A 9,154-nucleotide genomic window follows, 5' to 3' on the forward strand; every position below is an offset into this window, starting at 1 on the left:
TGCAGCCTCATTCCTCCCAGGAGCAGACCTAAAATCCCTGTGTTTCCTTCTCTGTTGCTTGACCACCTCCTTCCTCTTCTCCAACACAGTTGCTGTTGTTCTCATGGTGATGATATTTAGCGCTCTGTCTGCCTTCTGGCACAAAAGACTGGAAGTAGGTAGTTGTTTTCTGAATCCATGGGCATCCACAAGCAGTATCACTTAAATCGCACTGTATTGCAAAGAAGAATGGATGCATGGGAACATAGGAAAGTTCTTCACAAGAGTTTGTTGCATTGGGTGACAGGTATTAAAACGAGTTTGGCAGCTCTCATAAGGATATTTGAATGATGGGACAATGACAAGGAAGAGGCAAGCACGATGGGTACAACATAAAAGGCCCTATGGCTGTCTTTTATAATGCTCTGCAATTTGCTTGCCTTACCTGATGGGGTTTTCATTTTGACAGAAATTGCTTTAAAAGGAAGGGAAGAATTTAATTTTTTCCCAACTTTAAGACCTGTTAGGTATCTGTGATACAATGATGTATCTAAAATCCCCATACCAGTGTTTCTTTTTCTACATTAAAAAAAAATGCCATCATCACAGAAGAGGTTCTTCCTGAGGTCAGAATTTGACAAAAGTCAAGGAACAAGGCCTCAAAAGGAAAATAAAAGAAAAAATTCTCTCGACATCCTGAAAATCTGTCAACATCTAGAAAATAGCTTTAGCCTTTTGCGAGGACCTGTGGAAAAATGAGAGAATTTTCCGAGAGTCTGAGGCTTACAGAGGGCTTCTTCCTCCATCTTGGAGACAGTGTGCCACTGAGTGACAGCACCAGAAAGATGGGGAGGGCTAGCAAGGAGACATGAACATACAAGATATGCAAGATTTCTTTTTATCAACACTGTGCACGTATCTTGGAGAGTGGAGGAGCCACTATATCCTTCTTGTAATCTCCAGTCCTCATCACAGTAACTGTGTTTTTGCCAGCTTTGTGCAGCAAATGGAGAAGGAAAATGATTCCAACCACACCTATACCAATTCTGAAAAATATTCTGGATCACTGCCAAAATAATCTAAACCGAGAGTCACCCAGGGGTAGGACACTGTTCCACTATAAAATTATCCTTAGGCTGGAACCCACAAAAGGATGCACATCACCACTTCCCACCATGGCTAAAAGAACAGAAGACGCTTGGTAAAGCTCGGTACCGGGCCCATAAACAAAAGAACAAACTTTAAAATAAAAAATTAGGTGACATAACCCCTGTTCTTGGCTATGAAACATGTTAGTCTGAAGTTAAAGCAATAACCTGTTTCAGTGCCCAAACATCAGATAACTGGAACTTCTGGGCTTCTTCCCTTGTAAAATAGCATGCAAGTTAAAACTGAAATGCCTGTATTTTATATAGACTATGTTTTAAATGCAAACACATATAAAAAATGCTATCATGTACAAAACTCCAGTCAGCTGTCCTTATGCTATGCATTAATTCCAGAGAACAGCTGGAAATCCCTTGGAAAGTTTGATGTAATTACATCCGACTGTAAATCTTTGACTGTTTAATTATACTCAGGTGACCTTAATAGCATTACACAGAAAAGAATTTTAGTTTAAAGTAATTAAGGAAGAGTAATTGTCTCAACTTAAGATCAGTTTCTCTGAGAAACTGCTGCTCAACAAAGTCCTGTATGCCTTGTTCTACAGCCATATTCTATGTATTTCTACATTGTAAATATTCCATGGTAAATTGCAATGGAAGCTTGGCTTAGCTCAACTTCTCCTGGCTCTGTGGTACGGCTGCTTGGTTGGGAAAACTGATCAGACTCTCATTTTTTGGCATCTATGCTTTACTTTTACAGCTGATTCAAATGTGTCCACTGCTAGTTTAATGGTGACTTTCCTTCAGTATGGATTTTTGTCATGCTCAAACAACTAACTCACACATAAAAGGGATATGGTGTCAATTGTCCTTTAAAATGTCTCAACCAAACAGTCTCTCAAGAGGTGTGAATGAAGATGGTGGGAAATGCTGCCAGCAATTCAAGCAAGGTTTGCTTGAATTGAATTGCTTCTTTGCTTTGGTGGTGTGCCAAGCAAGTTATCTGGCAGCATGGCCTAAAGGTGCCCTTCCTGGAATGGCTGGTCAGCTGGCTTTATGTATATTAGAGGAGGAGTGTGATCTCATTAAAGCATTGGGTTTATTATACTGTAGTGCAGATCAGCCATGTTGTTCATGTGCAATAGGTGCCTATTCCTTTGCTATTTTCTCAGGGCTTCTGGAAACGAGCAGCTAGGAGTTAGTAACAGGCTGGATGAATTGTACTGATGTGGTTTGAAAACAGCCATTTGGTGTGCTATGGCCCAGGTGTATCTGCCAACTCAGTTTGTGGTTTGCCCGTGCAGAAATCCATGCGGGACCTGCTTATTGAAGGTAAAATTGTGATGCCTCGGAATAACACCCTAAGGCAGAAATATGGTTATATGTGAAAAATGGTTGCAGAGGGTGTTCATCCAATCCAAGTTATGATTTGGATTAAATCTTTTGAAATTACCCTTAATTTAAAGGAATTGTAAAAAGCCATTGAGCTACTTTGTGGAATCGGGTAGCTACAATAATATGAGCCTCCACCAAAACGGGACAATCATTGCCCTAAAGAAAGTGCGTAAAAAAGTACAGGCAGCAAAGTGGAGCTGGGAAAAAATGACAAGAGGAGATAAAGACAGCAGGACAGGGGCAGTAACAACTGCCTTAGTGATCTTAACTTAGTGATCCTAAGAAACAACACAGAGTCTGAAAGCCAAGAGGCCTGGGATTTTGATGAAATAAACCATCTCAAATTATCTGATTATTTATATATGTGAGGAAACAGAATTCTATGCTTTTCTTAATAAATAAAAACATGCAACTGTATTCTCAATTTCTTCTTTCAATGAAGCATTCCATACGCCAGCAAATTTTCTTTACCTCTGGAATCAAGAAAGACTAAAGGTATGAATTGCATCAGTGTTCTTATAGAGACTGCATTCAACAACATTACTGGACGTGCAAGCAGGGATAACATCTTAGCTAACCTCCAGATTCAGTCAGCCATAAGCACGCTGTGAACCTTTTTTTTCTAACTACCAAATTGATGCTATTTTTAAAAAAAACCCACATACAGATTATTTTCAAATGAAGACGTTTAAGTGTAGCATTTCATTAAAGAAAAAAGTGACAACATATACTTTAGCTTTCTATTTCATCTTAAATCACATAACTAGATTATTGCAGTATGCTTTAAATTCAGAAGTCCCTTTCCCAAATGGCAGCGAAAATAGCTTTTCTCGTGACTGTTTTAACTTCTAAGAAAGCTACCTTTTTTGCTCTTTTGTGTCAATCCTTCCCATGCACTGTCATCATTTTACCAGGGTAATAGTCTATTTTTTTCCCTTCTTTTTCCCTTTCTTCAGTATTTTCTGTACTTTCCTTCACTAAGGGAAAAGTACTTGATCTTGCTGATCAGGGCATAACTCCTTGTAAAGTATAAGTTTTGTGAGACAGTTATTAGTTGCAAACTAAAACTAAAAAACTGAGGGACAAATCCCACATACTTAAGTTTCTAATTAAGACTGAGTAGGTTTTGAAGGTGGGTGTTTCCTACGTAGGGTAGTGGACAAATGCTGTGTCTCTACAGATACTTACATTTGATTAAGGCTGTGGAAAAACCAGGGATAGTGTACAAAAAAGTCACAAATAATTTGAAAGCTGGAGAAAAAAACTTTGTAGTTGAAGAGCTCATTAGGATTAATTTATCAAAAGTAACCTCATTACAGGATACATACCCTTGTGCAGGTATTGAAACCAATGTGTTACCATACAAGGTGATCTAGTAATCTCTTCATGCTTGGAAGACATGCCCTTAAAGGAAAATAACTCTGCTTTAAGAGTGTGGGCCACTTTGTTTGTTGTCAATGAGTTCAATATGGCAAGGTTTCCTGTGCAGTCTGCCCTGCACCTGGCCTGGGCAGGTACTCATGAAATTAAAGAACTGGAAACAAAGTAATCTTGAAGAAAAACCACTTGTGGCTGCTTTGTGGCCTGAAGCTTTGGGTTTCTGAAGAAACATAATAACCAATCCAGGAAAGCTAACTATTGGTATTTAGGACATACTTTAGGATATCATGTAACCCCACAGCATCTTACCCTAAGTATAGAGTCATGCTTTGGAGAGCTGTTCTTAAGGAAAGCAAACTGCCTGTTGCAGAGGGAGCTTAAGCCAAACAAGGGAGCTCTGTAGCGGCACAGGTTTCACCGTGCTGTCCCACCATTGTGGGACAACAGGTTGAGATAATAAATAACAAACACGTGCCTCTGTCAAAAATTTTCAGCATTCTTTAAATGCCTTTTTTCTTTGTACTGTGAGATCATCCTCTGCTTCAAAAGTTTTCCTGCTGCTCTAGAATTGACAGCAGATGAAAACCATATTTAATATTAATTATTAAAGAAACACAAAGGAAGAAAGTACAATTCTCATTCTCACTGGACAGAACTAGCTCCCGTGGTTCAAGGACCAAGGTACAAGGAGCAAAGATGGAGATGCCATTATTGAAAAGCTTCACTTAAGACCAAAGATGCCTTGTGTTCAGGAGCAGCCCTACAGAACGAAACAGCTGCTGGTGAAAAATGCCATCACAGAGCCATACTGCAGGTGGTTGTCACATTTGCTGTTTCCTGAATGGATGCACTGGTGGTTTTTGTCTGTAATATTGCCATTAGAGAAGGTATTAATATTTGTGAAAAATAGCCATGCAGCATGGGCTTCTCAGTGAGGTCAAATTTTGATTACTGTAGCAGGACTTGACCTTTCTGTTCCCTCTCTTCCTGAGAGCTCAAGAGAGCAGCTGAGTGAGGAAAGTGGAAGTGCAGTCCTGGGGGGAGAAACAGCAGGAATTATCATACCTGGAAGAGATATCTTTGATATCTTGTTATTTTATTCATTGTTTCATGAATCTGCCAACTCAGATTGAAATTTCTTAATAGATGTCTTCAGGCTGTCTGAAGTCTTCACCTGTCCTGTGACAGTCTCAGCGCAGAATTAAAAATGCAGGTATGCTTCAGGCAAGAGCTGCATCCATCCTGATCTGTTCTGAAGCTGATGATGTGATGGAGGTGCGATGTCAGTCTGAAAGCAATGCACTGAGTATTGGCAACAGAAGAAAACTATGACAGAGAGAGCCTGAGAGGCAAAGCTGATTAATTGAACAATAGCCAGAGTTTTGCAAAGCATTACACAAAGTTTGCTTAATGTTTGTTCCACTGAGGTGTCGCAATGAAACGTCCTCTTTGTTTCCTTCTACCCCCTTTGTCTGGCTTGCCTCAGTCTACCACAGTGCTGGGATAGGCACTTTCTTCTCACCCTGGAGCCTCTGACACTGACTTCGAGGTCATTTCATAAAACACTGTTTCTGCAATTCTTTATAAACATCGCATCTTTCATTTTAAGGCTCAGTGAAATGGCTGTAGCAGTGTTGTAGCTGTGGAGACAGAAGCAGCAAGTTTTGAACAGAGATAATAATGAGAAATATGGTGAGGATATGTGAGTAGTACTTCATATCAACATTTGAGTATTACTCCTTTGTCTTCTGTTGCTTTTCATCAGTTGCTATCTGCACATATTGGAATGTCTTCATTGCAGGTGTGTCCTTGTCCATAAAAATATCTCCTTTAATTAATCCCTTTTTATGAAGGTAGTGGTAAAATCTTGCACGATTTTAAATATGCAGCCATGTTAGCTCCTCCAGTGAGCGTAACTGTCCCTCTTTCATTCAACAGAACATCTTCCTTTACTCTAGATTAGGGTTTTTTTCGATTTGTGGCATTATTTCTCTCAGGCTGATTAAAGGAGAGAGTTGGTAGACTGTAACATGAGAAAACAAAAGAACAACCTCGCTACTGCTTCTGTTTGATTTCAAGGCAAAGGCACTTTTTATAGCTTTCACTGTGGCTATCAGCTTTTTTTGTATGGCATTAAAACAAGACGGAAGAACTATCTATCATGTTAAAAAAGGACATAAATAGGAACACAAAAATTATTCGTTGTGTATGATGAGTAAATGTAAGCTCTCTGGATTCTGCAGTAGATATCTTGCTTGGCTCTTTGCTGTTTATTGTAACTGTTATGTACATACTAACAGGGTTAGGAAAGTCTCACACACAAATATAACAAATGATGGCTCTGCGCTGAATTAAAGGCATGAATTAATTTTCTTCTATCTCCAGCATCATTAAATATTGCTATTGTACTGTCTACTGATTATCTATATTATACCTGTCACCTGATAGCAACCACGGTCGTTATGGTAATGTCAAGATTATAATTATAGTCCCTTCTGCAATGTAGTCATACTATGCTAAAAAACTATGCTAAAAAACGTATCTTTGAGATGGTAGTGTCCCATGCTTGGTATCAGCCCAAACACAAATACATTTTGAGATTTTTAAGGGGAAAAATATTTTGTTTCTGAGTTACTAGCATACGAGGAAAATTATGTACTTATACATACATATATGTGTATGTTAAAATATATAGAGCCTTTTATTAACATTCAAGGAAAGTTATATACTTACATGTACATATATGTGTATATCATTAAAAACTATTTAGCCTTTTGAACTATGGCTTTACTTCATCTGAGATCAACAAAAGTTGACAGAACTTCTTATTCCTTGCTGAACATCCCTTCAGCTGAGTTTGGGAATTTAAGAATATAAAAAAATGCAGTTATTAGTCAGACATCAAAGAAATCATGTGAAAGCTTGTTTGACAGCATGTGTCGGTGTGGTAGGTAAGCCCGTACCCTTCTGCAGTACAACACGTGGTGCTGCGGGCGTTTTGGCTGTACCTCCCAAGGTCCCTCTTGCAGCAGAGGCTGGTGACTTCTAATGCCCACAGGCTGATCCATGAACCAGAGCCAGGATTCCTGGGAGACACATGTTTATGTGACTGCAGACTGTGGGTGGCAGGTAGAGGGTGCCGTTCCAGAGAATAAAATAAGTGCGTTCAGAGAGTGATCTGATTTCTGTAGAAAGTAAGGGCAGAACTCTGAGGACAGATTTTAAATCATTATCTGGTATCTTCTTCAGATTTTATTGCTATCATGGGTCTGTTTTCTTTTAGATTTGGGAGACATTTGTTCATTTAATTCTAAAGAAAAAGATGTCTCAGAAGTATACAAATGTGTAAAACAATTCTCTTCCCAAATGTAAAAAGGTTCTAGGGAAACCATATTGAGGAATGCAACTCGGGGAGCGAACGGGTCAAAATAAAAACACGCTACATTTAAAATTAAGGCCCTTGTAACCATTATCTCATTTAGAAACATTAACAATATAAATATTATCTTAGCCTAATGAATAAAATAGCTGATTGTATGTTAATCTTATCTGTAATTTGAAAAAATTATGATCACCATAATCAGGGTAGAATGGCAGATACAAGGTTTTATCTTTAAATGAGATATCTGTAGAAATACCGCAGTGGTTTTTTTTATTTCCTATGCTTATCACTTACACAGTACTATATTGAAATACTGCTTTCTATTAATTTGTTTTGGGAACAAAGTTGGTGTGTTGTTATAATATATTTCTGATAATATTTTGACATCAATATTTGGTTTCAAGCAGGCGTATACAAAGCTGTTTAGGTGCCAGGCATTCCTAGGTAGGTATAGGTACCTATTATGTACTTTTATTCAAATAGTCATGAACAGCCTATTGCCAAGAATGTCCGTTAAAACATTCAGTGATCTCAAGGTTGTCTGTAAATGTTAAATAAGGGTGTCTGATGCTAGTGGAGGCTGTCAGCAGCGAGGACGGCTGTATGCTCTTTAGGAACAAGGAGGCTGCTAGCCTGCAGCCTGCTTTTGTACAGTGGCCAGCCAGGGATCTGAGTGAGTTATTCTCCCTCATACAAGCCAGTTGCAAAAGGTCACAGCTACTGCGTCCCTCTAACAGGTGCACTTTTATGCAACCTTTACACACTCAGTAGCACATTCATTCTCAAGTCTTCACAGACAAGGACCTGGAAGTCCTGGAGGACAGCAGGTTGCCCACAAGCCAGCAGTGTGACCTTGGGGCCAAGGAGCCAGTGGGACCCTGGGGGCATTAGGAGGACCATGGCCAGCAGGTCGAGGGAGGTGATCCTCCCCCTCTGCTCTGCCCTGCTGAGGCCACATCTGGAGCACTGTGTCCAGTGCTGGGCTCCCCAGTTCAGGAGAGACAGGGAACTACTGGGGGTGCCCAGCGAAGGGCTACAAAGGGGATGAGGGGGCTGGATCATCTCCCTTATGAGGAAAGGCTGAGAGAGCTGGGGCTGTTTAGCCTGGGGAAGGCTGAGACGGAGTTTTATCAATGTCTGCAAATATTTTGAGAGGCATGTGTCAGGAGGATGGGGCCAGGCTCTTTTCAGTGGTGCCCAGTGCCAGGACAAGGGGAAACTGGCACAAACTGAAGCACAGGGAGTTCCTTCTGAATGTGAGGAGAAACTTCTTTACTGTGAGGGTGACAGAGCCCTGGGACAGGCTGCCCAGAGAGGCTGGGGAGTCTCCTCTGGAGACATTCAAACCCCACCTGGACACAATTCTGTGCAGCCTGCTCCAGGTGACCCTGCTTTAGCAGGGGGTTGGACTGGATGATCTCCAGAGGTCCCTCCCAACCCTGACCATGCTGTGGTTCTGTGATTCGCAGACTTAAAGTATTTTATGTGAACAGGAATAAGGGCAGTGGAATCTCAAGTTGTTTATTAACTATTTAGGGACTAAGGCCTTATTATACCCTAATAATTTAAGAAGTTTGGTTGATTAGTAGAATTTTAGGGAAAATCTTTATCTTGCCACTGAGTCTGAAGTGAAAGTTTGAAAACTCATCTGTTTCACTGCTGGGCATTAACAGTGAGAAGTTCATGTAATGATGCCAGCTGATGGAAGCGAACCATGCTCATGAGACACAGCAGGAAATACCCCTCCTAGCAGTAAAGAGCACATCAGTGAATTAGAAAGAAAGAAAGTGAATTAGAAAGAAAGAAAGTGAATTAGAAAGAAAGATTAAGAAAACTAGATTGGATCTTGTATAGTCCTGGCTCACCAGAAGCTGTCAAGGACGTGAGCCAGACCCAGAGATGGAGAGACTTT

Source organism: Falco cherrug, chromosome 12 (assembly GCF_023634085.1).
Source record: "Falco cherrug isolate bFalChe1 chromosome 12, bFalChe1.pri, whole genome shotgun sequence".
Lineage (NCBI taxonomy): Eukaryota > Metazoa > Chordata > Aves > Falconiformes > Falconidae > Falco > Falco cherrug.